This window comes from Cajanus cajan, chromosome 5 (genome assembly GCF_000230855.2).
Source record: "Cajanus cajan strain Asha chromosome 5, NIPB_CcT2T_4, whole genome shotgun sequence".
In the NCBI taxonomy this organism is placed as follows: Eukaryota; Viridiplantae; Streptophyta; class Magnoliopsida; order Fabales; family Fabaceae; genus Cajanus; species Cajanus cajan.
Window position 1 is genome coordinate 41141846 of NC_138521.1, and position 8308 is coordinate 41150153.

Consider the following 8308-nt stretch of genomic DNA (forward strand, 5'->3'; position numbering starts at 1 on the left):
CAATATCAAACACATGCAACCTTGACTTGGATGAGAAAGGCATAGTTGTTGACAACTCAAAATATAGAGGTATTATTGGATCACTTTTATATTTGACAGCTAGTAGGCCTGATATAATGTTTGTTGTGTGCTTGTGTGCAAGATTTTAGGCAAATCCAGAAGAATCTCACATGAAATCTGTAAAGAGAATTCTTAAATATATGAAAGGAACAACTAATGTAGGTTTGTGGTATCCAAAAGGGGTCTCACTAAGTCTGATAGGCTACTCGGATTCAGACTATGTTGGGTGTAGACTTGATAGAAAAAGCACAAGTGGTACTTGTCACCTACTTGGAAGTGCACTAGTCTCATGGCATAGTAAAAAGCAAGCTTGTGTTGCTTTAAGTACAGCTGAGGCTGAATACATAGCTGCCGGGAGTTGTTCTGCTCAAATTGTCTGGATGAAACAACAACTAAGAGATTATGGAACTGAGCTGAATAAAATTCCTTTGAGATGTGATAATACAAGTGCAATAAATCTAACCAAAAATCCAATTTTGCACTCTAAGCCAAAACATATAGAGATAAGACACACTTTTTAAGAGATCATGTTCAGAAAAATGATTGTGTTGTAGAGTTTGTTGAAACTAGTAAACAATTAGCTGACATATTTACAAAACCTCTACCAAGAGAAAGATTTAATCAATTGAGAATTGAACTAGGAATAATCAATGAGTCTTGTTTGAATTAATTGTGAATGTGTACTTGGGATTGATTGTTTGATTGAAAATTGGTTGATGTATGTGTAAAACATTGATGTATGATGCATAAAAGAGTGGTTTAAGAGTTGAAATGGATCAGGAATGGTTTAAAAGGTTTAAAGTAAGAGAAACAAAACTTCTTTGAAATAATCTATTATTGTAAAATTTAATCGATTATTGTAAGTAAGTCTAGGAAAATAATCGATTATTTGGGAAACAATCAATTATCTAGGAGAAGAGGAATTCCATAAGTCTTTGAAATAATTGATTATTTGGGCAATCATTGATTATCTAGGAAGCAAGAATACAAAGAGTCTCTAGAATAATCGATTATTTGGGAAATAATCGATCATCTGGGCAAGTTAGAGGAAATGACCCTCTGGAATAATCGATTATTCCAAAAATAATCGATTATTTAGTGCAGAAAAGGCTTTTCAAAGGATTTTACTGATACAAATAATCAATTATTTTTATAGATAATCGATTATTTGCGCAACCTTGGTTTTCCAGGCGGTTTTTGAACGGTTTTATTCGCGCCAACCTCCAACTTCCCATTACTCTTCATTTGTGGAACCTCTCCTCTACGCCAAACCGGTGCTAGGGCTTCTATAACTTCCAAGCCCTCTTATTTTTCATAAAGCCACATTCTCTCAACTCTCAAACCCTAAAACACTCATTTTCTTCATCTTCTTCATCTCCACCAAAGAACCAATATTTAACCTAACAATGGCTTCATCTTCCAAAAAGCCAAAGAAGCTATAAGTCAGGGGGAGCAAACGTCCTCTACCCACAGAGCAACTCATCTCCAAGTGGTTTGCTGATGAGAACACTACAAGAAAATTACATATTAGCGAGGGACTATTCCCTCGCTATTTTGTCTCTAATCTCTCGCTAATCAGATTTGCGACGAAATAGTGATGGAATTACGAGAGACTATTGCCTCGCTAAATACAGGTAGCTAATTAGCGAAGGATTTAATCCCTCGCTGATCTGTAGCAAAATCCATCGCCAAGCCCTCGTTAAGTTCCTCACTAATTATATTAAGGATGCTTACTATGTTGCTCACTAATTTGCGGTCAAGCTTCCCCGCTATTCCCTCGCTAAGGGATCGCAAAATATCCCCCTCTAATTTGTAGCTAATCCCTCGCTAATGTTTCCTCACAAACCCCTCTCTATTCCCTTGCTACATTTCTTAGCTAAGGCTTCGCACTTCCCTCGCTGAATATCCCTTGCAGACCCTTCTCTATTCCCTCGTAATATTTTTCTAGCAATTATCTCGCTATTCTCTCGCAATATTTCCCTAGCAATTATCTCGCTATTCTCTCGCAATATTTCCCTAGCAATTATGTCGCTATTCCCTTGCAATACTTCCCTAGCAATTATCTCGCTATTCTCTCGCAATATTTCCCTAGCAATTGTCTCGCTATTCCTTCGCTATATTTCCCTAGCTATTTGCTCTTTTTTCCCTCGCTATTTTGTCTTTCACATGATATGCCTTGCTATTTCCTAGCAGATCCCTTGCTATTATATTTTGGTTATCATCGCTAATCCCTCGCTATTTTGTCGCAATTTTATTTTTAATATTCATATATTCATCTTTACCTGCATTTTTCATACTATAACTATCATAATTGTTTAGTTATGATATCAAGATTGTAGTACCTGTATTTTGCATATAAAATATATTGTGTCATCAACTTGCATCAAATAAAATAAAAATACTAAAGGCTAACTAAAACAATTCTAAATTACCAACATAATAAAAATATTCAGTACCAACTAACATAATAAAAATACTCAATACCAACTAATATAATAAAACTCTTCAAGTGAGTTAACAATGCTAATGTAAATAAATAAATAAAAACTAGAATTCAACATTTTCATTCTTGATTCTTCCCAAGTTTTTTGACTGATGATGGTGATGGTATCTTTAAGGCAGGTAATATCTCTTTCCTCAAAAACTGCATTTGTGCTTGCATTTGTTCCTGCATTTGTTGTTGCAAAAGTACTTGCATTTCTACTTGTGCCTTCATTTGTGCCTGCATTTGTGCCTGCATATCAGCTTGTGCCTTCAATTGTGCCTGCATATATTGTGCCTGTGCCTCCATTTGTGCTTGTAGTTGTGTCTACAACTGCATTTGGGATTGTGTTTGTAGATTCAATTGTGACTGCATCTGTTCTTGCATTTCAGACATTTGTGTAGCTAATGTAGTGATGTCTTCTCTAACAGGTGTGGTAGAGGGACCTAAAACCGTTGAAGATGAACCATGCATACTAATGCTAAGATCTAAGCTATGACCCATGCCATGGATTCTACCTTTCTTATTTTCACCAGAAATTTGTGTCCAAACATCAGTGTCAACTATAGGATGCTTTGATGCGTCTTCCCCATACTTTTCAGCCATAGCATTTTCATACGATTCCTACAAAAAAAAGTATCAAGGTATATAGTTATATATAAACAATGTTTAATTTTTACATTAAAAAAATATACACTCTTACAATGAAATTTTTCGCTTTGTTAGAGACATATTCGTCATCTTTTCTTTTATGAACTTTGTTGTACAATTCACCATAAGAAATAGGATGTTTATGCTCTGCTTCCTGTGAAATAATATGCAATTTAGGATAAATACATAAACACATTTAATTAATAAACCACAATAAATAAAAACATAATAGTATAAAGTTATAATATTTATGATACAAAAGAAATTTTTATCAAGTATAATTAGCCAAGCATATTACAAAGAACCAAAAGTGATGGTTAACAAAATCTTAGATGATTAATAAATATGAGAATTAATAAAAACATAATGGGAAGCCATATTGAAATCAATTAGCCCAATTTACTATTGTAATTCAAATCTCAACCAAAACTTGTTCTAACTTTTAACATCCAACAAGAGAATATTTCAAGTACAGATCAGAAAATCAATATTATTTTGTACCTTCCAGAAACACAAAAAAAATCTAACTACAAAGCCCTAAAACCTAGTAGAAAATTGCACTTGAATCCTATATATTATTTCTCAAGTTCATGGAATTAATTTTGCAGCTAATTATAAGTTTTGATAATTAATAAATTAAAGCCATTTATCATACAATCGTAGCATATTATGACAGAGCTTAACATAAAAATGAATTGTCAATATTAATAGCAAAAGTATTAACTATGAATACCATTTTTCTTAAGTGTCGTCCAAAGCTTCTTGACCCTCCAGTGTGCACCATAGCGTCGGGTTTGGAAGCCCTATTATTTTTACCTGCAATGGATTTCCTTTTCCACTCTTGTGTTGCCCATATATCTACTAATCCGTCCCACATCTCAGTCCTTATACCTCTTGGCCCATGACCCTTTAAGTCTTCAATATTATCTGAATTTGCCCCTTTTTTTTGCCTTTGTCCTTGCCTTAGATAGATAGTCAGGATATCGATCCATGCATGTCAAATCCCAAACCTTCCTTGCCATACTACGATCGTAATCTGATGCAAAAGGATGTTTGTTCTACAACAATGTGAATTAAGTAAATTAATTAATATATACATATATATACACAGACACATACACACATGTAATATAATATTAACATGATAACTTCTTACCATAAAATCATTGAACAATATTTCTTTCATATCAGCAGAATAATTTTTCCAATTTGTTGCTGCATTAGGCATCCTTAAGAATAGCTCCAATGTAATATCTCGTGTAACAAAATCTGGAACAAACCTCCTTCTGCCATTTTAAATACTCATGTTGTAAATTATGAAGTAGTAATATTAATTTTAATCATTGATTGAGTTTAGCTTTACTTACGGGTTATTAACTTATTCCACAGATATAAGAAGTCTCCTATCTACTTCATTGTGAGAATCTACACTTGAAGGCTCTTCTATAATTGGTGGGTTATCAGATGTTGGGGCAACATATGATTGGCCACCATCAGTCACTGGGGTGGTGGTGGTTGCAGACTGACCACCACCAGCTGATTGACCACCATCAGTCGATGGTCCATTAGTGAAAGTAGCACCTAAGACAAGCATAATGGAAATAAATTAGTGCACATTACATTCAAATAAATAGAAAGGTAATAATTAAAGTCATTTAACAATTATACATAATATACCTGGTGAATGAAAAAAAGGATCTAGTTCTGGAGGATCATTGAACGATTGAGTAGGTTGAAGATGGAGGGAAGAGGTTTAAAAAGAGGAAAGAAGCAAGGCATTCAGGAAAAATAATTATGAGAGAGAAATAGTGAGACGGTGGGTGGATGGGATTGGAAAGTCAAATTGAAATTGAAAATATAAGTTTGAAGAATTGGAGTGGGAAATTAAGAATATTGGTGGGAGGGCAATAATTTGGCCACGTGAAAAGAGTAGTTTAATGAGATTGGTTTAGTTGAAAAATACTTAATTAATTGATTAAATAAAGAATTAATTCAAAGAAAATTAGTGAATATTAATTAATTAGTTGAGAAATTAATAGAAGAATTGATTAGACTTTATACTTTTAATTAAGATAAAAAGTAAATTTAATAATTTAAATAAAAAGTTTATAATTATTTTAAATCATGGTTTAAAACTGAGATATTGAAGGTTTTATGTTGCCTTGTGTAACACCCCGAATTTTCTACTAATACAATGTTGAATATTATTATTTTTATATAGTAATTTTTGTTAATTAAAGGGGTTTTATAGAGGTTTGTATTAATTTAAAATTATTTATGAAAATTTTATATAAAGTTAATTCTGATTTTTTTTAGGGCCAGAACGGCCTGTTCCGAAAAGCGGAATGGGCTGTTCCCAAAAAGCGGAACGGGCTATTCCAAAAAGTGGAACTGGCCGTTCCAAAGGATGAAAGAGAACTATTTTGAAGGACCAGAATGGGCCGTTCCAAAATTGTAAAAATGGCCTATTTGGGTTTTTCCAGAACGGCCTGTTCCCAAAATGAAACGGGTCGTTCCAGAGTAAGAAAAATGCCTAGAAAGTTAAGTTGGAAACGGTCGTTCTCATTATGGTCAATACGTGTAAAAATGAACTCCAGAACGGGCCATTCTGATTTCAGAACGCGCCGTTCTTCTTTTTGAAAACGGGTCGTTCCGATTTTGGAACAGGCCATTCCAGTTGAAAAATTAGCATATATATGAAGGTTCCGGAACGGGCCGTTCCGAAATCAGTACGGGTCGTTCCGGGTGCACCAGGATGCCTATAAATAGGGAAGGGGATGACAATTTTATACAGAGGAAGAAAGAGAAAGAGAGAGAGAGAGAGAGAGAAAGAAAGAGAAAGAAAGAAAGAGAGGGAAGGAAAGAGAGAATCCAGAGGAGGCCCTGCCCAAGTTTCAACAACGCTTGTCCAGGTAAGGGGGGAGTGAAAAACCTCGCTCGGGGGTGTGGGGATAAATGTTAGATAGTTTGATTCTCGGATTGGCCCCCAATCCCTTGCCTGTTGTTCTGTTTTTTTCTGTTTGCTTTACTTTGTTCCTTGTTACTTTGTTCTTTGTTACTTTGTTCCTTGAAAGTAACAAATGAATATGGAATTAATGCTAAAAATAAATAAGTTTTAATATGAAAAAGAATGTTCTCTGTGAATTCCTATGCGGACCTTATGAGGAGTATTTATGACATAACCATGTGAAATATGGACAAATAACATGAGACCTAAGAATGGACTATTGAGACAAGTTATGATTATGAAAATATGAAGAATAATGACATGATGTACTAAATAAAATTAAATGTTTAGTCAATGAGATTATGAATGTATGACATGCATCATATGCATATATTATTCCAGGTGTGCCGCTGAGGCCGCATACCCACGATGTAACATGCTAATTAGGTGTACCTTATGAACACCCATGATGTAACATGCTAGTTAGGTGTACCTTATGGTCACCCACGATGTAACATGCTAATTAGGTGTACCTTATGGTCACCCACGATGTAATATGCTAATAAGGTGTATCTTATGGTCACCGACGATGTAACTTGCTAACGAGGTGTACCTTAGGGTCACCAGTGATGTAACCAGGTGTACCTTAGGGTCACCAGTGATGTAACGAGGTGTGCCTTAGGGTCACCAATGATGATATGTGAAACTTCCTTATGGCGCCACATACATGCATTTATGAGTCGAGTCCATGACATCATTGCATGATGAATGAGTGTATATGTGATATTGATGATGTATGTGTATTGTTTACATGTGACTTATATTTGCTGTGTGTGTGTGGGTGCTATCTAACCTTTATTTCTGCACCTGAAACTGAGTGAGATGTTTCTCACTCCCTTGTTGTTTTTGTATATGTTTAAATTATGTTGCAGGTGATCAGCATCATGGGGATGTTGGTGATGAGGCTTAAGGCTTCAGCGGGGCATGCTCTGATAGGATGTGACATCGGGTATAGCTAGGCTTATTTTGGGATGTTATTATTTTAAAAGCTTTAATTTTCTCTTCTTTTGTAATTTTGAACGTTCTTGAGAAAAGACTAAAATGTACATCTTTGTCATACTATTTTATTACATGATTTGAAAGTTATAAATTAAATCCTAACTAGGAGGCACTGCCACCTTTACTGGAATTAATATATATTTTCCTTTATATAATATCTTGAGTTTTAATACTTATATGTTGATTTTTTTATGATTGATGAGTTACGAATGTGAATCTTCTACCTTATGATATTTGAAACAATTGTTTTATACATGAAAGATGTTATTAAACTATGAAAGATCTTATTTACTCAAAAAGAAAAAAAAATTGTTTACATTTATTGTGTATTGATGTTGGGGTAGAGGGTATCACATTTAGTCGTATCAGAGCAGGTCGATCCAATCGACCGAGTTATGTACTTATCATGATTCTGTTGTGTACTTTGACAGTGTTTTGTTTGTTGTATACTTTGATGATGCTTTGCTTTGATAATGATGATGATGATGTTCTCCTTGTGCTGATATTGTAGAGTTTGATATTGTTAAGTTATTTTGTAATTAGAGGAATGATAGTCATGATAGTGTTAGCTAATACCATTATGACCGATCTTCTTCATTCTTATGATTGCTTATTTGTTTGATACTTCTTGCATATGTAAGAAGTAGTGGTTGAGTGATATTGCTTGTGTTGCAAGCATATGTGCTAGTAGTAGACGAGATATTATGCTAATATTGTAGGGACTATTGAGGCCTTAGATTTGGGTAAGACATTGATTTTTTTTCTAGTGTATTAAGAGTTTACGATTGATGAAATTTTTGAAAGCTATAATCATAGCGATTGAATCCAAGGATGATGTATGTTGAGAATTGGAGTTTTGGTACTCTTAAGGAGAGATTGAAGTGTTGATGATTTCTAGAGTTTTATGGTTGCATGTGAATTTTATTTTCTAAGCCTTTTGTACTGAATATGTGAGTTGTTTGGTTTAGATTTGTAGTGGGAAACTTTGATATGAATTTCAGGTGGAAATGAGTAAGTTTGGAAGGATTGAGGTATTTTGTGGCCTAGATGTTGATGCGTTATTGTGAAGGGGATGTTTGCACTCCAGTTATAGCTACTTTGGTGATCAA

General features: G+C 34.3%; 1 long non-coding RNA gene across 1 annotated transcript; it reads right to left on the minus strand.

Annotated features, from left to right (window-relative positions):
- Positions 1 to 2469: 2469 nt before the first annotated feature.
- LOC145957747 (uncharacterized) lies at positions 2470 to 3623 on the minus strand. Its single transcript, XR_014433750.1, has 2 exons — positions 3061 to 3623; positions 2470 to 2988 (listed from the first exon to the last, which is right to left on the minus strand). It is a non-coding gene; the product is annotated as an uncharacterized LOC145957747 (long non-coding RNA).
- Between the last annotated feature and the right edge of the window lie 4685 nt (positions 3624 to 8308).